Source organism: Aquila chrysaetos, chromosome Z (genome assembly GCF_900496995.4).
Source record: "Aquila chrysaetos chrysaetos chromosome Z, bAquChr1.4, whole genome shotgun sequence".
NCBI classification, from domain to species: Eukaryota; Metazoa; Chordata; class Aves; order Accipitriformes; family Accipitridae; genus Aquila; species Aquila chrysaetos.
The window spans coordinates 60241284-60265082 of NC_044030.1; the positions used below are offsets into that span (position 1 = coordinate 60241284).

At 43.5% G+C, this 23799-nt stretch overlaps 1 long non-coding RNA gene across 3 annotated transcripts; it reads left to right on the plus strand.

Annotated features, from left to right (window-relative positions):
- Positions 1–90: 90 nt before the first annotated feature.
- On the plus strand, positions 91–23403 carry LOC115336711. 3 transcript variants are annotated; one of them, XR_003921874.2, is made up of 4 exons: positions 91–2006; positions 9151–9223; positions 10130–11050; positions 17431–18171. It is a non-coding gene; the product is annotated as an uncharacterized LOC115336711 (long non-coding RNA). The 3 variants fall into 3 exon arrangements; XR_003921873.2 differs by lacking the exons at positions 91–2006; positions 17431–18171 and adding an exon at positions 23288–23403 and having other exon boundaries at positions 8946–9223; XR_003921872.2 differs by lacking the exon at positions 91–2006 and having other exon boundaries at positions 8946–9223.
- The last annotated feature ends 396 nt before the right edge of the window (positions 23404–23799 follow it).

A 23799-nucleotide genomic window follows, 5' to 3' on the forward strand; every position in this document is an offset into this window, starting at 1 on the left:
TTGGCGCGGTACCTGCGCCGTTGCTCACCGCTGTGCTGGTACCTGCAGCATCGTCACCCCTCACCGTGGCGGCTAGTGTGGTACCTGAGCCATCGCTCACCGTGGCGGCAGCCCCGCTACCCGTTCCGTGGTCAGCCTCGGCGGCTGCGGTGGTACCGTCGCCGTCGCTCGCCATCGTGGGGGTGGCCGTACCTGCCCTGTGGCCCTGGCACACAGGGGGAGCCCGGGGCTGCCTTGGAGATCAATGGCACCCGCGGGGAGGAAGGAGCAAGGCCACGCATAGTCTGCTGGAGCTGGGCAGCAGGCCATGAGGCTAGGCGTGAAGTAATCCCCTCTGCAAGAAAGGTGGCCTCACGGCCCTGGCCATCAAGGGCTGCCTCCCCCTCTCTGACAGACACCCACACCACGGGCCAGCCCAAGGCCTCGCCGCTGCTCCTCTTCACCAAACTGGAGGCCCGACTGAACTGAATTACTGGCAGGACCGTGTTTTCCAAAGGAAAACGGCCAGCCCTGTTCGCCAGCACTGACCACCAGTGGGCCACGGCACCGGAGCGTCCTCCCCCAAGACGACCTGTGTGCCAGGGAGCTGAAGAGCAACAAAATCAAACAAGGGTTCTTACGAGAGAACGGCACTCGCCCTTGACTCAGACTAAGCAACATACGATCCTTTGCTCTGAGCTGGGGAAGTACTAGGCGCACAGCTGTAGCGACATCACTGGAACAGAGGAGGCTGGGCACAAAATGGCGTCACTGCCGAATGTGGGGGACAGCGGTCATCCCATGGACTTCTCGGTGCTATCCACCAAAGATAAGTTTGTCACTCCAGGGGCCAGAGGAGCAGGGATTCAGTGCATTAATAATGTTTAAGTGCATGTCCAAAATAATGTAACTTTGCTGAAACTATCGGATTACGAGAGGGGTTTTGGGAGACGGCATGAACAGAACTTTTTAAATTCACTGATTACCTTAAAAATCCATTTATGACCAAGCTTTGACAAAGGTCTCTTGGCTACGGAAAAAAGGATTAATATGGGAATATCATTTAGGTCATACGAAAACACACTTACTCCATCAAGAAGCCTTGTGAGCTCAAAAGATCAACTCATACAGCTCTATGTAGTAGGACCAAGGTTTATGCTCCCTTAATTTTTTTCTCCTAATTAGAGTAATAATGATTATATTTTTCACTCGCATTTCAAAGAAAAACAAGATTTCTTTTACGCAGTGTTATATAGTGAAAATTGTTCTGCAATATGTGGTAGTAGAAAACCAGACATGTTAATGGAGTAAGATGAGAATTTAAAACTGTCAGGAAATTCTTAAAATTAGTAACTCCACCTCCTGTATTTTTTGCTTTCATGACAAGTGAAGGAAGTAACCTAGAAACCGGTTGTGGGTTTCTACCTTCATTTTTGCTGACAGTTTCATGGAAGGACCAAGAACCTTTGGGCCTTTTTCTATGAATAATTTTTCATCCATATTTTGTCATGGTTATTTACTAGGTATTGTAAAGGAGATAAGGAGACTTTAATATATACAATGTAATTTAAGAAAAATATTTCCCTTCTTAGTTGCTTAGGATATGGATGTGCTATTAAAATCCTGGTCATAAAGTCTTTTAGGAAAAGAACTAGGATGATCCCCTGAATATATGTACAATAGATTATACACACACACACACATTCCCACCTGCCACAAGGGGCCTTTAGGTCTCCTTTGGCATTTTGGGTTGCCATGATAATTTTTACAGTAAAGACCATACCTCATCACAGCTGTGGTAGTGTACAGGAAAAGGAGATCCTCCCACAACTAAATACTTTTGTAAAACCTTTGCATTAAAGAGAGAATGTAAAAGTAGAAGGTCTAGCATCTTACCCTGTATTTTCATATCTTCTGTCTCTGGTATCTTAGAGCAATTGATACTCTCCAAGAAATGTCAGATTGGAAGGAACCTCAACAAATTGTCTGGCCCATCTTGCAATGAGGCTAGACCAAGACTGGGAGAGGTTTGTCTAAGCTGATTTTTCTTAAATCTCCAGTAAGGGACATGCCTACAGCCTGCCTAAACTTCCAGATTAAAAGTTTTTCCAATAAGGAAGGAGTAAAAGGAAAGGTAACACGTTCTAATGGTGTCATATTCATGAGGATTGTATGCTAAATTACAAGCACCCTATGTAGCACACTAAATACAAGCATGCTATGCAGCTACAAGGTGTGTGTCTGACCATGCATTCGGAACAGCTTCTGTGACTTGTACTCCAAACATAAGTTCCAGTGACATATGATGTACTTAGAAACACAGAATCACAGAATGGTTTGGGTTGGAAGGGACCTTCAAAGATCATCTAGTTCAACCCCCCTGCCAGGAGCAGAAACATGTCTCAGTAGATCAGGTTGCTCAAAGCCCTGTCTAACTTGACCTTGAACACTTCCGAATATGGGGCATCCGCAACTTCTCTGGGCAGCCTGTCCCAGTGTCTCACCACCCTCATCGTAAAAAATTTCATTGTAATATACTCATTAGCAGCTGTTACAGCTAGTCATCCTGGGACTTATCACTCAGAATATCAAGAATTTAACAGGCAAAATACTGGGGTTTACCGGTGGGAGACATGGGTTTGACAAGTAAAGAACTGGTGGCAGACATTGCTGGGGGAGTTCTGGTGGCTACACACCTGTTGAAGTGGACGGGCAGGGCCAGCAAGATTTGGCAGCCAAGAAGGAATTAGTCAGTTATCGCTAATGATTCAGGAGTGCCTAACCCATCTAGAAAAAGACACAACCTGCTTTTTGCAAGATTTACATAACAAACCAAAGCATAACAAACCAAGCATACAAAACACACAAAATCACAGCCACTGACTGTCTCACTGTATTTCTTTCCTTTCACTCCTAGAAAAGGGCAATCGTTAAAAGTGGGGGTGTTATTAGATTAGGTGTAAAGAAAGAAAGGTGCAAAGAAAGAAACGTGCATCTTGCAGTTCCTTTTCCTGACAGGTTCTTTTGGAGCACATCAAGCAGCTATGTCAGGTACATCTATCCTCCAGCTTTCTCTTTAGCCTCTCCCACCACGCTCCGCAGCATGGACAAACACAGCCTTGGCATCCTTTGCAGAGCTGTGTTTGGTCCAGTAAAAGTGATGTCATCTTGTCATCTCTATCAATGAGATATTTGGTCCATACATGTGACTTATTAGCAAAAGTCTGTGTGTTCCACTGTGGTGGGTTGACCTTGGCTGGCAGCCACATTGCCACCAAGCTGCTCTATCACTACCTTCCTCAATGGGACAGGAGAGAGAAAATATGACGAAAGGCTAATGGGTCGAGATAAGAACAAGGAGATCGCTCACCGGTTACCATCACAGGCAAAACAGACTTGACTCAGGGGAAGTTAATTTACTTTATTGCCAATCGAATTAAAGTAGGATAATGAGAAGTAAGAACAAATCTAAAACCACCTTCTCCCCACCCCTCCCTTCTTTCCGGGCTCAACTTTACTCGCAGTTTTTTCTACCTCCTCCCCCTGAGTGGCAGAAGGGGATGGGGAATGGGGGTTGTGGTCAGTCCACCATGCATTGTCTCTGCTACTTCTTCCTCCTCACACTCTTCCCCTGCTCCAGCGTGGGGTCCCTCCCACAGGAGACAGTCCTCCTCCACAAACTTCTCCAATGTGAGTGTTAAAGCATTTTCAAACATGGGTTTCTCTAGGTTTGCTTTATTAACAACTCAGAGTTGGGCCACCGCCGCAGTGAATGGCAACCTTCCAAAAATTTCTCAGTCTTATATACCTTTTTACCACTTATTACCCCAATCCAAAGTCTTTGTAATTTTCCAGTTGATCTCGGTTCCTGTGTCGTTATCATTCATCATCTTATCTCATCAATTCTCGTGTCCCGGTTCTTCTGAAGTTAGTGGTCGTAGGCAGAAGGTCTCCCTGGTCACCACAATCACTATCTTCTTACACATCAAAGATCACCTTTGAATTTCTGAAAATCACTCAGGCTATTCTATTAATTTATCTTGCTCTAAAGTTAATCACTTACTCCTATGTCTTAGGTCCAAGATATATGATACTTCTGTTGATAATGCTTGGGGGATAATATCTTTGTACACAGTGGACTTGTGAATAGTCTCCTGAGTTTGATAGTTTAATTTCCCAAATTTGTTCTTCATAAGATTCAGAAAAAGTAGTATTAAACCAGTATTTTTTCCAATTTGTACTTTTAGGAATCGGTATTCCTACTAATTGAAATCCTTGATTCACTGTCTTTGGTAAAGCGACACAAATCTAACATTCACTTAAATTTAGATTATTATTAAAGATTTCATCAATGACACATGCATATTGTTGGTCCAGGCATTTTCTACTTGGTGAACATCCCTAAGTTTCCGTACAAATTGTTTTAACACATTCAGAGGTGTCTTATTATAATATGAATGAGGATAATCCATATGACGGTGCCAAAAATTCCACTCAAGATTAGGTCCCCATTTGATTATTACAATCCTAAGTTTGAAAGTAAAACAATTGCTCGATAGATAGAATCGATGACAGCACCAGTCTCATTTACCATAAATTTCCCACATTTGATGGTCAAAACACCATGTCCCAATTCCCCATGTTGGTTCTGGAAGGTGAATATGCCATACAGGGTAAGTTCTTGGAATGCCATATCTCCACCGCTGTTTAGAAAAGCCATGACCATTGGACCAAGTATCCCACAGATCATCAAGTCTACTGCTAACATTGGCACAGAATTCGAGAGAATTAAAAAGCAGATAAATAGGGTCTCTCTGTCTGGTCATTGGGTAACTAGCCGAAAAAATGACCTGTCCAGGCTTTGCCTGTAGGCCTGTAATTTGGCCCAAAAGTTGAGAAGAGCGATCACTATATATAATAACAGTTCTATTGGTACAGGCCTCTCGATATCGCAATGCAAATTTTGTCTACAAGGTGTTACTCCAGGGTAAAATACAAACAAGTACAAAAAGGAATAATACTTTACAATTGTCCATTACTCTTCAGATTCTTTGCGGGCATGTGAATGATGGATCCAAGTTTCTTTCCCAGATACCTTGATGGCATAAAAAGAAGTTAATAGAACAGTATAAGGTCCTTCCCATTTTGGTTCAAATCTGTTCTTTCTGTTGAAATTCTTTATATAAACTTTGTCCCCTGGCTGTATATCGTGAACTTGGATTTCAGGGTTTATTCCCTGATACCAATAAGCATGGTTACACATTTGGAAAAAAGAGTTTTGCAGATACAAGAGGTATTGTGTTACCTGTTTATCTCCATCCAAGAGGCTAGTCTTTGCTGGCACATATATACTGGAACAGCAAGTATTCTCCCAAAAAGGATCTCAGCTGGAGACACCCCAATTGGTTGCCTTGGAGTATTCCTAATATCCCACAAAACTAAATTTAGGGCCTCAGGCCATTTCAAACCAGTCTGTTTACAAACTTTTACTCACTTCTCCTTTAATGTCCTATTCATTCGTTCTACCTGACCAGATGATTCGGGGTGATGTGGAGTATGAAATTTGTTAAAAATCCCCGAAGAATTATAAATCTGTATCAGGGTAGCAGCTGTGAAATGGCTCCCTTGATCTGAATCAATTGCTTCAGGAACCCCATACCTTGGAATGATTTCTTTCAATAAGGCTTTTACTACTGCCTTAGAATGATTTTTCCTGGTCAGGAAAGCTTCCACCCATCCTGATAGCTGATCAACGATCACTAACATGTAAGAGTACCCCATTGTTTTTGGCATATCTGCATAATCAATTTGGAGTTTTTGAAAAGGAAAGGCTGCTGGAGGTCTTTTCCCACCAGGAGGTTTAATTTGCACTAAAGCATATTGTCTGCAAAGCTTACATCCTTCACAAATTCTTTTTGTTGCTGCATAAATTCCCGGGGCTGCCTGGAGTCTCCGGATTCAGAGCACTAGACTCTCCATTCCCCATGGGACCTCTCATGGTGCCACCACGTTATCGGTAATAAATACCTTTTTGGAAGGAGAGGTTTGTTATTCAGAATCTACTGCCCTTCTTGCAGCTGGGCTCCCAGCTGAGTCCATTGTTGTTTTTCTTCTTCAGGGAGGTCTTCATACAGCTTATTCACGTCTGGGAGCTCAAATGTTATTTCATGTTGTAACAGTGACATAACAGACACGACCTGTCGTGCCGCTGCTCTAGCGGCTTGGCTGGCTAGAGAATTTCCCCTTGCAATCTGTCTTGTCTCTGAGTGTGTGCCTTTATATAGATCACAGATATTTGAGAAGGCAACTGGATCACTTCTAAGAGGTCTTTGGTCTGTCGTCCGTGGCAACAGTTTTTCCCGCTGAAGTCAGAAAACCCCTTTCCTTCCATAAAGTCCCCATAGCATGACATACACCAAAGGCATATTTAGAGTCTGTATAAATGTTAACTCTTACTCCAACTGCATATTTAGCAGCTTCAGTGAGAGCAGCTATTTCTGCTCCTTGTGCACCCAAAGGTGCAGGCAAAGATCCAGCCAACAGTACCTGTGTTTCTGTGGTGACTGCAAAACCTGTACATCTTCGACCTTCTTCATAGTAAGATGAGCTGTCCATGAAGAGGTTCAAATCAGGGTTATTTAAAGGTTGATCTCTCAGGTCGTCTTGTGGCTTGCTGTTTTCACTTGAGGTAAACACAATTGTGGTTATCTTTTTCTCCATCAGAGGGTAAAGGTGTTAAAGTTGCAGGGTTTAAAGCACTGCACCTTTCCAGTTTCAAATTAACAGCCAATAAAAGAATTATTTCATATCTATGTGGTCATTGTGGAGACAAAGCTTTCTTCGCATATTGCTTTAACAAAATTTCTACCTCATGGGGTACACAAACAGTTAGTGGATGACCTAAAATGATTGTTCTGGTTTTCTCAACCGTTTTAGCTGCAGCTGCTATTGCTCTGATGCAAAAAGGAGTTCCTGTAGTCACTGGGTCCAATGTAGAAGAAAAATAGGCAACAGGCCTCTCATGTGGTTCTAAAGTTTGTACTAACACTCCCTTTGCAACCCCTTTTGCTTCATCACAGTATAATTTAAAAGATTTTGACTAATCAGGAAGGCCTAACGCTGGGGCGGATAAGAGTGCAGCCTTTAAGGTACGAAAGGCTTTCTCCCCCTCAGTGCCCCAAGCAATTGGTTCCATTTCCTCATTTTGAGTTGCTTCATGCAGAGGTTTAGCTATTTCACTGAATCCCGGGATCCAAGGATGGCAAAATCCTACCTGTCCTAAAAATCCTCTCAACTTTTTTTGTCACTGGTCTAGGTATTTCTTGAATTGCTTGGACTCTTTCAGGGTCTACTTCTCGCCTTCTGGGCTTTAATATAAATCCTAAATATTTTACTTGCTGCTTGCAAAACTGCAATTTAGATGGAGATGTACAGTGTCCTTTTTTAACAAGTGGGATACACAGATAGTATCTTGAATACAATCATTCTCAGTTTTACTTGCCAATAATAAATCATCAACATATTGCACCAGAATCGATTTGCTTGGAAAGACTAGATCTTGTAAATCATTCTTCAGAATCTGAGAAAAAATCGTTTGTGAACTGGTAAAACCTTGTGGCAGCCTGGTCCAAGTAAGTTGTTTCCCTTGCCAAGTAAAGGCAAAAATTAGTTGGCTTTCTTCAACAATTGGAATACTAAAGAGTGCTCCGGTAAGGTCAAGTACTGTGAAATACTGCGCCCAGACTGGAATCTGGGTTAAAATCAGACTAGGATCTGGGAGTGGAGCAATTGCATGCTCATTCACTGCTCGTAAATCTTGAACAAATCTATATTCAGGATCTCCATCACACACTGCTCCGGCCTGGGTCCTTTCCATGGGGTGCAGTCCTTCAGGCACAGACTGCTCCAGCATGAGTCCCCCACGGGCTCACAAGTCCTGCCAGAAGACCTGCTCCAGCGTGGCCTCCTCTCTCCACAGATCCACAGGTCCTGCCAGGAGCCTGCTCCAGCGCGGGCTTCCCACAGGGTCACAGCCTCCTTCAGGCACCCAACTGCTCCGGCATGGGGTCCTCCACAGGCTGCAGGTGGATATCTGCTCCACCGTGGACCTCCCTGGGCTGCAGGGGGACAGCCTCCCTCACCGTGGTCTTCCCCACAGGCTGCAGGGGAATCTCTGCTCCGGCGCCTGGAGCACCTCCTCCCCCTCCTTCTTCACTGACCTGGGTGTCTGCATGTCCTGGTTTCAGCTGGGATAGAGTTAACTGTCTTCCTAGTAGCTGGTACAGTGCTATGTTTTGAGTTCAGTATGTGAAGAATGTTGATAATGCTGATGTTTTCAGTTGTTGCTAAGTAGGTTTAGACTAAAGTCAAGGATTTTTCAGCTTCTCATCCCCAGCCAGCAAGAAAGCTGGAGAGGCACAAGAAGTTGGCACAGGACACAGCCAGGGCACCTGACCCAAACTGGCCAACAGGGTATTCCATACCATGTGATGTCCCATCTAGTATAGGAACTGGGAAGTGGGGGCGGGATAGTTGCCGCTCGGGGACTAGTGGGGTGTTGGTCGCCGGGTGGTGAGAAATTGCCCTGCGCATCATTTGTATATTCCAATCCTTTTATTATTACTGTTGTCATTTTATTAGTGTTATCATTATCATTATTAGTTTCTTCCTTTCTGTTCTATTAAACCGTTCTTATCTCAACCCACGATTTTCTGGATTTTCTCCCCCATCCCACTGGGTGGGGGGGAGTGAGTAAGCGGCTGCGTGGTGCTTAGTTGCTGGCTGGGGTTAAACCACGACACTGCAGGGCTGTTTCTCTTACATGTTCTCACTCCTCTCTTCTGTGGCTGAAGTTTTCAGAGTTTTTTTTTCCCCCTATCTTAAATATGTTATCACAGAGGTGATACCACTGTCGCTGATGGGCTCAGCCTTGGCCAGCGATGGGTCTGTTTTGGAGCCAGCTGGCATTGGCTCTGTTGGACATAGGGGAAGCTTCTTGGAGCTTCTCACAGAAGCCACCCCTGTACCCCCCTGCCCCCAAAACCTTGCCACACAAACCTGATATAAATGGGTCTACAAGGACCCCCAGTCCATCCCTTTATACTGAGAGAGGACTGAGCCTATGCACGACTCTGGCAGATACTTGTCTAATGTTGCTTTTTTATCCTCTAGTGAAGAAGAATCCACAAAATCGACCTTGTTTTTAAAAAAATTCCTTTGATGTCTAACCAGACTTCACATCAATGTAAGTCAAATGTTTTTTTGTCCCTTGTCTTTGTGTCCATGAGCATGATTGATCACAGTCCCCTTAGAGCCCGAGAGAACATTTTTATATGCAGTGCTGTACATTGTTTTTTCTTTTCTTCACTAAGCACCCCATCCTTTCATGCTTGCCTCAAAGATCATGTTTCTCATCCTCTTTTCACCCTTTATGGTTCTTCTCTCAACACTGCAACTCGTCAGTATACTTTTAAATGCAGTACACCAAACTGAAAAAATTGTAAAAACTACGTACTGTAAAACTGAGACTCTACCAGCACAAGTAGACCAAAATAATTACCATATTAATCATTACTTCTGTTAATGCATCTTGGAAATTGAAATGAGAGATTCTGACAGGATATCAGGAGAGACTTTTTTAATGGTGAAGACAGTCAAGCTTTGGAACAGGTTAACCAGAGAGGCCGTGCAGTCTCCATGCATGGAGGTTTTCATGGTATGACTGGGTAAGGCCTAGAGCAACTGGGTCTGACCTCCTAGGTGACCTTGCTTAAAGCAGGAGGTTGGACTAGAGACCTCCTGAGGTCCCACCTGAATTACCTCATGGTTCCGTGAAAAGAATTGCTTCCCTGTCAGCAATGTACCATTCCTGACTTATATTCAGCTTGCGATGTACTATAACACTCGGGTCCTTTTCTAAAGACTGCTACCTGCCCTAGTAGTCCCTATGTTATAGGTGTGCATTTGACTTCTCCTTTCCAAATGCAGTGCCTGTTCCTCTTACTATTGCTTCCAAAGAGCTCCTCTCTGCCATTTCCTAAGTTTGCTGACGTTTGCTTTTGCTGAAGTCCACTGATCATTCTGTTGCTACTACATCTTCTGCTTGCAAGAACCATTCACCAGTTTTTAAGAGCTTTCTCCTATGCTGCAGAGCAACTGCTTTTGGCACAACATTACTTGTGACACCTTTGCAAGCCATATGCTAAGTCAGCTTAGTGGGTCTGGAAATGTCTGAAGCACAATGATGGAGGGATACTTCAGCCTGGGATGCCCTGAGGACTTTCCTGAGAAGCAGTAATGTCTTCATAGGTAGGAAGGGGCTGTGGGCTCAGCGATCCAGTCTTGAAGGCGACAACTTGAATTCCGGTCTCAATTTGATCTTCATGTTCCATTCTCTTCAAATTACACACATCCTTTGACATTAAGGAAGCTTTGAATAGAACCTCGTCAGCTGGGAAAAGGCAGATCTCACCACCTGCAAAGAAGGACTTTTCTGAGAGTAGTGATCTGCAAGCAACTGTTCTGCTTTGGAGCATTTGTGATCAGGAACTCTAAACCTCAGTTTATCTACAGACAAAGGAATTAAGTTTTTCTCCTTAAAACAAGGATGATCTTTAGGGATATTTCTTCTGTAGTCAATATTCATGGGAAGCCAAACAAATGAACTTCTTTCTTGATTACTAGGAGCAAGTAGAGATTTATTAGCTGTGTTTAGCATTCTACTTGTTCAGAGTGAATAATATTAAGTTATTAAGTACTTGTGTACGTTCCTGCAGGACCAGGAACTATATTTGGTTTAATTCTTTATGTTATACTCTTTGTACAAAAAAAAAGTTAAATTGTCTGGATAGAAAAGTAATGGTTCTTCAGCAAGTTTGTATTTTTGCTGAGAAATGTTATTTTTTGCATATTTGTCAATTTGACTTTAATTCATCCTGTCAGTTACAAAACAGGCAAAATACTTCAGTGAAAGATATTACTCAGATAAATTCCAAACAGAATCCGAAGCAAGAAGAAGTTGCTGCTCCGTAGAGCTGGCTGACAAAAATCCACACATAACTTTTTGTAACTGGTAAGTGCATATTTGTTGAAACTGAAATATTTAATGGTAATACTTTGATGGTTTTAACAGGTTTTTTTGACAGAATCCACAGGGTTTTTTCCCTCCACAGTATCATGATAAAGTAAAAAAAAAGTTTTATTTTCCTAGAGCTTTTATTTGATTGATATTTACTATATGTATTGTTAGGTTATGTGATAAAAAGCACATCTCCACCCACACACAGGGAGAGTCAGAGAAACCCCATCAGAGAAAGGGAACCCCTGCCCTGTCTCCTCCCAGAGCTGTCCCAAGAGGGCCATCAGCCCCGTGGGCTGGGGATGATACCCATCACCATGAGTCAACGTACAGGTTCTCCAGGGCACTTTTCAGGCTGAGAGGGGTTACTGCCTAGGGCTACACATCTTACAGGATTGTACTGGTTTTGATTGGGACAAAGTTGAATTTCTTCATAGTAGCTAGTATGGGGCTATGTTTTGGATTTGTGCTGGGAACAGTGTTGATAATACAGGGATGTTTTAGTTGCTGCTGAGCAGTGTACACAACTCTTACACAGAGTCAAGGCCTTTTCTGCTTCTCACACCACTCCACCAGCGAGCAGGCTGGGGGGGGGCACAAGAAGTTGGGAGGGGACACAGCCAGGACAGCTGACCCCAACTGACCACAAGGATATTCCATACCATATGATGTCGTGCTCAACATACACAGCTGGGCTGGAAGAAGAAGGAAGTGGGGGACGTTTGGAGTGATGGTGTTTGTCTTCCCAAGTAACTATTACAGGTGATGGAGCCCTGCTTTTCTGGAGATGGCTGAACACCTGCCTGCTGATGGGAAGCTTTACCTAATAACCTGTCTTATCTCAGCCCACGAGGTTTTTCACTTTTACCCTTCCAATTCTCTACCCCATCCCACCAAGGGGGGGGGGGGGGGGGGGGGAGCAGCAAGCAAACAGCTGTGTGGGGCTCAGCTGCCTCCCGGTGTTAACCCACAACAGGGATACAGGGAAGAGCATTTGGGGATGTTTTAAGACTTATTGAAGGATGTTCAGGGGAGAAACCAAAGGTGGGGAAAGCAAGGGATCAAGGTGGTTTGGGGAGGAACAAGTGTGGGAAATAGAGGGTTGAGGGGGTAAAAAGGGTGGTGACATGTAAACATGTTGCTGCTCAGCACACATCTGCCTGTGCCCTGGGCCTGGTCACCACAGTCTGTCCTGTCTTCTCACTAAAATCCATTTCTAAGCAATTTCCTGGGTGAGGGACTCTCTACTCTGCATGCACGTGTGGGCATGGGTGTCTGAGTGCCAGCAACTGGAGCAGGGACCACATGTCACAGGGGCCCATCCATCCATGGTGCCAGTGACTGGCATGAGTGCAGGTGTGTGAGCAAGTACGTGAGCACTAGCAAAGATCACGCTGGACTAGGTGGCAAGCAGGGGTGGCGTGGGAGCTGGGGCTGCATGGGTCTCTGAGTGAGCCCACAGAAGGGGCTGGCTACTAGAGGGATCTGGGGTCCAGACCAGACTGTGGGGGCTGGGGTCAACTGAGAGACCTGTTTGCATCTGTATGTGTGTGTGTCTGTGTGAGGCAACTGGAGACAAGAGGATCCAGGTGACACTTACTGGGGGATCCGTACGGTGCTTATGTCTGTGAGTGGGGCTGCAGGCACTGGGAGCTTGTGTGCACTGGTGCTAGCAACTGTGGAAACTGAGGATCCAGGACCAGTTAGTGAGGGTCTCAGTCAGTTACTGAAGCAACCTGTATTTTTTTTATATGTATAGAAATGTTTCCCACCAACAGACCTTCATCCTGATGAGCCAGAAAAGGGAACAAGATGAGGCCATTGGTGTGGCTTGTGTTTGTGTGAGTGGTGCGTTTTCTGTCCGTGTTCATCAGTGTGGCCAGCTATATGTATAAATATACATATACGTATATGTGTTTTGTATACGTGTGTCTCTGTGTGTGCCTATTGGGACTACATGCTCAGCCTCACTCCTGGTTGGACCTGGGAGTGTGGAGCTGTGATGGCTTCACCTCTGTTGGACTACCAGATGTGTCCTCTCTGTTACAAGGTTTTGACATTGTATGGACATTGTTTTCATCTCATTGCAACCAGAGTTTTTAATTTGTTTATAATAATAAAATCTTACCTCAGTCTGAAAATGCTTTGACTAGGATAGAGTTTTACTTCTTTTCCTGCTTTTTCTCCCACATCCCACTGGGCCGGGGGGGGAGTGAGTGAGCGACTGCGTGGTGCTTAGTTGCTGGCTGGGGTTAAACCATGACAGCTCCTTATTCTAATTCAGAAGAAAAAGAATCCCAAGTATGGAATTTTTAATGGGGAAAAATAATTCTTCATCACTTATATCTCTGAGAGGCTCTGGCAGTTCCAGAAAGGGTAAACAAATTACTAGAAATTTTGCATTTGTATATGCTTGTTAGGCTATACTTGAAATCAAAAAGAATTGCAATAGATTGAACTGCGCAAACAACCCCACGGTACAGTTATGAAGTACTGGCATCCACACATCTGATCATTTCAAAAGGCTCAGGATGACCTGAGGAGAATAGCCTCATTTTACCTCAATCAGTTTTGCTGCAATTGAAATGTTGTTGTCCTAGTTCCATTGCAATTAAGACTCTGCTCATTAGTCCCAGCAAAAATTTCTCCTCTTAAAACATGCCTTGTGTACTATAATGAATGAGGAGCAGGCCGCTTTGATATTGTGTTTCTGTTGAATGGGGACCGATACACAGTGGGATGCGCAATATCCTCCTGCTTCTGCTGGAGCTGGAGGATCCGGACACCATGAACACAGGCAGCAGTTTAGGACAAGAAGTTTCTAATGTCCTATCTGGCTGGAATTGTAGGGCAGAATTTAGGTAGAATTCAGCCATCCAAACTGGTATCAGAGTGGACCAGTAAGAAGAAAACCAGTCATCTTTTTTCCAGGGAAGATCTGGATACATCTAAAAAGCTTTTCTAAAGATTGCCAAAAAAAGTTGAACTGTGCTTCTGCTTTTAGATTTTAGGTTTTTCCAAGGACATTTTAGGTTTGTGAGATAGTGTACAGATTTAAAAATTAATGCAGGTGTAAAACACAGGAGTTAAAAATTTTAGTTTACCATTTAATACTGCATCTAGAGTTCATCTGAAATTCACAGTGGGCTGTCTAGAGACACTGATTCAAGAAGTTAATCATCATTTTCTTAACTAAAATAAAGTGTTTAACAAAACAGATCTCTACCACCTGATAACTGATAAGCTCTGAGATATGCTTAAATTTAACTTGGAAAGTTCAATGTTGACCAAAAGTAATCCTCAAATTCAAAAAATGAAAGGTAAGTGTGCCATGGTTTAACCCCAGCCAGCAACTAAGCACCACACAGCTGCTCGCTCACTCCTCCCTGCTCCCAGTGGGATGGGGAGGAAAATCGAAAAAAAGAAGTAAAACTCGTGGACTGAGGTAAGAACTGTTTAATAACTAAAGTAAAATACAATATAACAATAACAGTAATAAAATTATAATTACACTATTATGATGATGATGATGACTATTAAAAAAAAAAAGAGAGAGAAATAAAACCAACAAGAAAACATAAGTGATGCACAGTGCAATTGCTCACCACCCACTGACTGATGCCGGAGCAGCAATCCACCCCTCCCGGCCAACTCCCTGCAGTTTATATACTGAGCATGACATTCTATGGTATGGAATATCCCTTTTGCTAGTTTGGGTCAGCTGTCCTTGCCATGCTCCCTCCCAGCTTGTACACCTGCTTGCTGGCAGAGCATGGAAAACTGAAAAATCCGTAACTTAGGATAAGTGCTACTTAGCAACTATTAAAAACATCAGTGTGTTATCAACATTATTCTTACACTAAATCCAAAATACACTGTACCAGCTACCGAGAAGAATATTAACTCTATCCCAGCCAAAACCGGGACAAAGTATTAACACAAAATACTGTTCTTGCTTAACTCCATGTCCAAACATGATCTTTTAAAGTATATCAATATTATTTTAATTGACATTTATGGATTGAACATAATAGTAAAGTTTTTTTTAACACTACAAACTGGGATCTAAACCAAGGCTTTCAGATATTTATGACTAAATCTGACATAATGCCTATGCATAGTTTTTGTTGATTTCAGTACTTTGCTGATCATTCCTGACTTCAGTTGAGCTCCCAAGTCCCAGAGCTTCAGGATACAGCAATGTCTGTAGTGTGATAATGTTACATGAAAGCAAGATACACCCCACCTCCTCAAATTTACTGGTATTTCAGATTACTAGAGCTCATATTTGTGAAGTGATATTCCTTATGTTGAGGGAAAGAACATTACTGAATGGTGGTGTATGTAGACTTAGGCTTTGGAACAGGGAGGTACTTTTTTTGGTGTGATGTGAAGTCAGTCATTTAGGTGGGTATTCAGACCATGTCATTTTACATACCAAACTTAAGCACATGAAAAGGAGCTCAAACTTCCCATTGTTAATCCACCTTTCAGAAAATAGTCTCATTAAATTGTGTAAACACAGCCTAGTGCTCTTTTTGGGTGGAATTATCTCATCTCACCTTGAGTGTCTACTGTGTAGAGGTCTATACATTCATTACTTTCTATACACTACTCTTACAGTCAGCTGAGAAACCCAGATATTATTCTGCTTTAGGATGAACTGCCCACTTGTCTCCACTGATTGTAACAGAAGCCAGAAGTGATTAGCATAGAAGTGAATGCCTACAAACTGCCCATGGTATTTAAAAATATCACAATTCACTTGCTTGTACATGATTTTCAGAAGCCAATTACTCTAAATGGTATAGAGCAAGAAGAGGTTATGAAAATCCTTCAAGAAAATTGCTTTCCTTTTTAAAAAACAGTAATAATCACAACAGTATGTTGCCATATGACTGTCTTCTTTCTGGAGAGGATTTTTCACACCTCATGTCTCTTCTGGCAGGCCCTTAGGGCACCATCAGTGAAAGAGGGATTGTAGGTGAACAAAACAATGCAGAGGGGAAAAGAGGCAGACACGGTTTTTCCCGTTACTGTAAAATATTCTGAAGAAAAGTTACTAAACAAATGTAATTTTCCTCACTAACCTCATTAAAGTCAGCCAGGTACCACCTAGATTAGGAAGATCTAGGGAACAGGTTGTCATCTACATCAAACAGCTCTTTCCTGGAAACAGATATCTCAGTGCCATGTAGAGTACCTATTACATCTCAAAATACCTGAACATAAGGCTTAGCAAAAAGTATCTAAATATCTGACAACAATTTCCATAGGCTAGAGGGTTTTGCTGTGCTCTTGTGCTTTGAATAAAAGGAAACATTTGACCCGTCCACCCAAAGGGGGTTGATACCTAGCAAGAGGTTAGTAAATGCCAGTATACTTCAACCTGACCGTTGCGCTAGGCTGGTCTTCCTGGGGTCATTGGAGATCTGGTTTGAGGTGGCGCTCTTTTTGGTTCTTACTTGGCCCTGTAGAGCCTGAGCCTGAACTTCTGCTGCTGTCCATAGCCCCAGGTAACGATGTAATGATGATACCCACTGTAATGATGTAGGGAGGGAGAGAGAAATTAAAAGTGCCACAGAAAGGAGGAAATTACTTTTTTGCATTTCTCCTGCTGATTGGTCCTTTCCATCCCCATCAGGTGCTGTGGGTACAGGCCTGTTCAGCTCATGTTCCTCCTTTGGCAGCCTTGTGGCTTCACAGGCTGTGGGTCAACCATCAAGCAGAAAGCACTGTTCTCCATTTATACCACCAGCTTTATCAGTGTACTTAAGCGTGTGTTACACTGTACCTTCCTCTGGGACTGCCTTTCAGTACTTGAGACAACAAGCCAGGCTGTTTGTCGTTTGTCACCCAGGTGATCTTTTCTTGCGCTAGTCTGAAGAGCAATCACCTTCCACCCCATTCCATTGCCTTGGGACGGGAGGGAGGTCCAGGGAGAGGTCTTGCCTGTGTAAGTGCTCAGTTCCCTTAGATAAACTATCTTGGCTTAGTGCATACAAGAAAGAGGTAGCTTCAACCTTCATTCTGCTTTTCTCCCTGCCTCCCCCATCTCAGAGCAAGCCAGCCAGCCATACATACCCTGCAAGAGAATTCATGAAGCCAAGAGCATTCAGAGACCTTAACAGCCAGCACCACTCATCACACCCCTCTGCTTGCTCATCCTCTAACAATCTCTAATGTACTTCTCTGCATGCACCATCACTCACAATGAAAGGTCCCTAACTGGGTCCCTAATTGAGAAGACAGTCTCAGTGGTTGCTAATGAAGAATGGTGGAAGAGGTTACCAATAACAGGCAACACACGACACCACTTGTTAGCTCCCTGAATACGTTGATGTACGTTGAGGTGACTAGTGTCCCCATTTCAGGTTTCTCTAAGGCTGACCTGGACACACTGCCAGCAGAATGCTTGGGCAGGAGAATGACAAGTGCCGCATGGGAAGACACGCAGAGCAGGCACAGTCAAAGGGACCATTTTGCCATCTGGGTGCCAGGGCACAGAGGCCACCCAGGTTACTTTCTGCTATATAACAACTGCTCTGCAGCCAGGCAGCCACTGCAATTTCTCTCTTCTTTATAATAAACGTTGGTGCAACAGTTTGTGTAGATAAACACATATTATGGCTGTATTTATGGCAATAAATACTTTGTTAAAATCCTAAATCTGTTCCTAACGGGAAACATGTATAGTTTCCAGCTTACCTTCACCCAAGACTCCAAACTACATAAAGTTATAATCTCTTGTAACTTGTTAGATAATTTTGCCATTGGTGTGATTAGTACTCTAAAGTTTTAGCTTAGGTCGAACCTGTTGTAGCTGTAATAGGACACCACTAAGAGAAGAAATGTGCCTATGGATATTGGGTGGTTCAGCAGTGCAATGCATTGACTATGGGACTGTGCTAGGCTGTGATACGAGCAGCACATATAAGGAAGCAATAAGGGAATGATATGCAACACTGGGACAATCCTGGGAGATCTCTGCAGGGTGACAGCAACTGTTAATTTGGTGGTTTGGCCTTGGCTCACCACCAGGTGCCCACCAAGCCGCTCTATCACTCCTCCTCAACTGGAGAGAGGAGAGAAAATACAATGAAAGGCTTGTGGGTCAAGATGAGGACAGGGAGATCACTCACCAAGTACCATCACAAGCAAAACAGACTCATCTTGGGGAAATTAGTTTAACCCTTCCCTTCTTCCCAGGCTCAACTTCACTCTCCACAGGGTTACAGCCTCCTTTGTGTGCATCCACCCGCTCTGGTGTGGGGTCTTCCACAGGCTGCAGGTGGATATCTGCTCCACCATGGACCTCTGTGGGCTGCAGGGGGACAACCTGCCTCACCATGGTCTTCCCCATGGGCTGCAGGGGAATCTCTGCTCCGGCGCCTGGAGCACCTCCTCCCCCTCCTTCTTCACTGACGTTGGTGTCTGCAGAGTTGTTTCTCTTACATGTTCTCACTCCTCTCTTTTGTGGCTGAAGTTTTTGTTTTGTTTTGGTTCCCCCCAACATCTTAAATATGTTATCACAGGGGCGATACCACTGTTGCTGATGGGCTTGGCCTTGGCCAGCAGCTGGTCCGTCTTGGAGCCAGCTGGCATTGGCTCTGTCGGACACAGGGGAAGCTTCTGGCAGCTTCTCACAGAAGCCACCCCCACAGCCCCCTGCTACCAAAACCTTGCCAGGCAAACCCAATACACTTTGATTTTTCTTTTCTTTTCTTCGTTACTTTGAGAAAAATCAGCTTTCAGATAAAGGCTTTAGAGAAAATGTAAAAGTTAGTTTAGCTAGGATTGGAGGTTACTAGCCCAAAGGTCTTCAGTTAGCCTTCTGAGGCACCCTGGCATGCCTCTGTGGCAAATATAGTGTGTTCTCAAGTTTTACACCGACAAAACTGCCCTATGCATGCGTCACATTTGGTTCACCGTTACATGGGGTACACTGGAAAAAACACGTGTGGGTGGTTCAGTTATTGCTGAAGCATGGGAATACCTTAGCCAAACTACTCTTTGACTATGGGGCGTATGTTAACCAAACTATCGATTTGAATGACAGTTTAGGAAAAAAGTGCATTCAGCCAACTTAGAAAAGCAAAGCTGTATGAGACGTTTCCAGGAGATGGTGCTATTCTCAAGCTGTTTGCAGCGTCTCAGGGAACAGGCTCAGAGGACAGCCCGCCTTTCCCTGGTAAGTTCCAGATTTGCATCATTCATAATTAAAATAACCACCAATTTGATTGGGTTCCTGAATTGCAAGACTGCGTGTTGAAGGGCCCGCACTGCCGAACTCCCCTGAAGAGATGCCCTGTACCATCAACCTGCAGAAGTGCCTGCTTAGGGTGGAGGAGACTTCCCACACCCACGTGGAGGGTATCACTTCTGTCTCCACCAGAAAGGGACACTTAACAGAAGGAGTCTCAGGGGTTTTGTTCTTTGCTTTGCTTCTCCAGAATCAAACCCTCATGCCTTATTCTAAACAAGAAATTTAAGACCAGATCCGTAATGAGAGTGGGACACTCAGTCTCGCAGCACCAAAGCTATAAACACTCACCTCTGCAGAGAAATCCTCAGTTCCCAGTTTAGTTCCCAAATAAATGCCTGTGGGAATTGACAGCTTCTGACTGGAAAGCACAACAGGCAGTGTGCTGGGCAGGAATCCGCTGAAAATAGCCTGAAAAAGTGATGCCATTCAAAAGAGTGCATCTCAAAATCTTGGCCACACTGAGCGTTCACTGCCAATGCTGTGCTATGGGTCATTCCTGTGCCTCCAACACAGATCCTGGGACAAGGATGCCCTTCCTTTCAATGCCAAATAGCTACTGTTCAGATGAGTTACAGGCTGCAGAAAACTCAGCTCCTATTCTCACTTTTGCATGAGGATACTAGACCACACATTTCTCCAAAAACTGTCCTAGACACCTACTACAGGCTGTTTTGTATTACATTTTAAATCAAGCAGCAGCTGTGACAAAGGCTAAAACTAAATGTTAGGGAAATCAGCTGGAAATTAGAGACTCGGTTATTAAAACTGCACAGGTAGGCTTTGGAGCATGGATGCTCATTCCCAGAGAGGATCCCAAACCACCTGGCTCTAGTCCTGCTCCTGATCTCAGCCTACATCACTCTCCATCTTATTGATCTTTTTGCCAGCAGCATGGTTTCAAGTGGAGATCTAGGTTATTTACCTTAACTTGTGCTTCAAGCCAAAGAACCTGTGACTTGGTGGTTAGAGCAAAGCTGCCAGTCACATGTGGGATCTGAGACCAAACTAAACTTCCTGCCTCAGGCCATGAAGAAGACAAAGGTGTTGCCTCATCTGTTGCTCCAGCAGGGAGAACCTGCATTTTATGTGGAAGCCAATGCAGCAGGTGTCTCTGGGCACATGTGGGAAATGGTCCTTAAAAAGTCTCAGTGAGGAAACAGCAGGTTTGTGAATCCCAACATGGTTAGGCTTGAGGTGCAAGCTGTTCCGTGGAGCAGCAGGACCCAAGAGCGTCTAGATGTCCTGGGAGAAGTCCTTCAGGCGTCAGAGGAACTTGAATATCAAAATCTCAGGTGCTGGCAGGGTCAGACAGCAGACAAGGGGGCAGCTAGACTTTGGATGGCACTGTGTAAACCTTCTGATCTCTCTGAGACTTGGTCTTTCAGCTGTAAAAAGGAAAGTAATGTTTATCTTAGGGTGTTGCAAGACATGCTTGAGTAATGTACCAATCCTACCAAAGTCACTGGACTGCTCGAGTAAATGAGGTGGCAGGATCAGATGCAAATTCTGGGTTTGGTGGGGAAGAGAGCCCCAGGACTTTCTTTTGCCAGCAGTATTCAGGCTCTGAAGGATGGACTATATGTAGTTTCACCTAAAGATGAAAAGTCACAAGCATTAGTTTTGTTTAAAGAAAACTACAATTTTTAACTCCACAGCTATCAAACACCAGCAGCTTTTTTTTACAAAAAGTCTGAGAAGTTTAATTCATGATTGTCTTTAAAACAGGTTAAACCATCATTTTTGGCCAAGGAGATTTCACCAGGCCCAAGCATTAGAACAAACTTTTGCAACACTAACATGTAGTTCATGGATGTTTTGTGCCTCATGGCTGAGCATTTTTGGAGTAGGTAACCAAACGGATGGTCTGGTGTTCTCATGGTCACTTCTTTGTTATATTCATTACATTTTTTGCTGCTGTTTGTTTTATATGTGTAACAGACATTCTTGGCTTCTGTTCCCCTAATAAAAAGAACGCACTGAGGAGTTAAACATGTTTTAATTTAGGTGCATTGTAATTTGTCTTCTTCAGTTTCTTGGTAGACAAGCCCTTCTCGATTGTTTTTGGCACTAGTTTAGTAGTAAAAGCTTCTTTACTTTGGGAGAATATTTAAGCATACACTTCAGTTTTAAGATGTAGTTGAGGCCTGTTGCAGTCATGGTTAAACACTTCTCTGATTATTTCAGCTAAAGAATTAGGGTCTTCAGCTGCTTTATATTTTACTTACCACGAAAGGTCTTGTCTGCAAAAAACTGCCTTGTCTGCAACAAGAACCTATAAACAGTGAATTAGTGAATCAATGCGATTTTAGACCAGGAAGCTGCTCTGAATTACATTTTTCAGCTTTTGGAAAATTGCATTAAGCTCTGCAAATAAGCCATTGGGGATACAAGAGTGGATCATAAAAATCCATTATGAATATATTAGTTGCATTGGGTTTTAGTGTCGTAAAAAAATAGTTTCACTGCTTGGTTGAAGACTTACTGAAAAAAAGACTACAGAAGCATCTGTCATTCCATTCTATTGCTCCTTACACCATGTGTGGATGTGCAAACAAAATAAGAGATTGGTTTTTGTAATTTGTTCAATATGCTTAAATTCATCCATGTAGTCACTCCATTGACTTAAAAATAAGGACTGCATTTGCCTCTGTATCAGTAACAAAGCAGTGGATAAATGAGCAAAGCTTCTGGGTTTTTTTTTTCAGTGCCATTATGGGGAAATTAAAGAACAAATGAGTTTGTTGTTTATTATTGATGTGGCTAGCAGATGGAAAACATTATAGCCACCTTGCATGAAGTTCATTTTTGGTACTAAGAAGTAATAAAAAAAAATTAACTAGTGTCTCTACCAAAGAACCTACTGCAAAAATGGGAACTGTATGAAAAAAACATTTGCAACAGACATCTGTTAACTATTTTATGTAACATCCATATGCAAGCACTACAGCTCCAGTATTGCAATATGCAACACTAAAGGGAACAACAGCACCTGCACAAACTTCTTGGGACCCTCTCCACCCAGACAGAGTGGAGGTACTGGAAAGACACAGTGGTGGCCTGAATTATGGCCCCACCTCTCCCATCCTGACTGGGCATTTTATGCCAATTTACACCAATTTACATAATGGTCTAATAACTAAATAGGACTTCCACTAAAATAAAAAGGTCTTCCACTGTTGTGGGAGATCTTGAGACATATCCTCTTATGCCAGGTACTACCCTTTAGGCTAGAACCTCTTTGCAAAACTGGCCTTGTTTTCAGTGAAGCTTCATAGAGATTCAGGTGCAACTTCCACTGAACTTTAATATAATTAAGTTCCTTTGAAATTCCAGGTAAGACTTTTCCACTAATAATGGAAGTAGTTTGATGAGCTGCAGATTTACATACAAGAAAATATAACATTTGTATGACACACCTATTTGCAAGCTATACAAAAAAGCTCCGTTCAAGAAATCCAACTATACTATCAGCACTATTCCCCTAACACTACTGTAATCTGAACACTTGTGCATCTGAATGAAACCAGGGCCAGCCCAGCCTTTTCAGAAAATCTGTATTTTTAATGGTTAATCATTATTGTGTCCTGACAGCATCCTGCTTATTAGCTCCCTATGTGTGTGCATAAAGACTCAAAGCCAGACCCAGAAATACTGACTAGCTAAATAACAGCAAAATATAATAGAAACAGAAAAATTTCAGTTGGAAGGGACTGCTAACAGTCATCTAGTCCAACCCTGCCCAAAGCATGTCTAAGCAGATCATGCTGTGCAAGGCCTTCTTAAGTTTTGAGTATCTCCAAGGATGGAGATTAAAACCTCTTTTGGCAACCTGTTACTGTGCTTGACCACCCTTGCGGTGAAAATTTTTTCATTATACCTAATAAGATTTCCTTGTACCTAACTTGTGCCCGTTGCCTCTTGTCCTGTCACTGTGCACCTCCAAGAAAAATCTGTCTTCTCCGTAGTGTCCCATTGGGTAGCTGAAGAGACGAAAAAGATGTCCTCTTTGCCTGCTCCTTCCTCTTCAGGCTGAACACATCTAAATGTCTCACCCTCTCCTTGTATGCCACATGCTCCAGCCCCAGGCAAATAGGTGAAAACTGCAAAACTGTTTCCATTTTCCATCTTTGCTGTTTGCTTCCTCCACTGTGCTGCCAGCCAGATTCTTCACATGTCTTCACACACCAAACACCTTTCTGCCCTCCCACCTACACATTCTCATTCCCCAAAACACAGCTTACTCTAATCAAAGCAGTTAAGGAGAAAAACAAGCACACCCTCCTCCTCTTGTTCCAAATTTTGGCTACAGGCTAACGTACCTGATGTAGAGCCACCCTGCCAATGTGTGGGACCAGCGTGAATCCAGCACTGAGTCCTTTCACAGCCTCGAAGGAGCTGCACTCCCAAGGGACTCAAAGTCCAGCCAGTCTTCCTTGGTACAGGTCAGTCCTTGCCAAGGTGGAGCCACCCCTGCCCC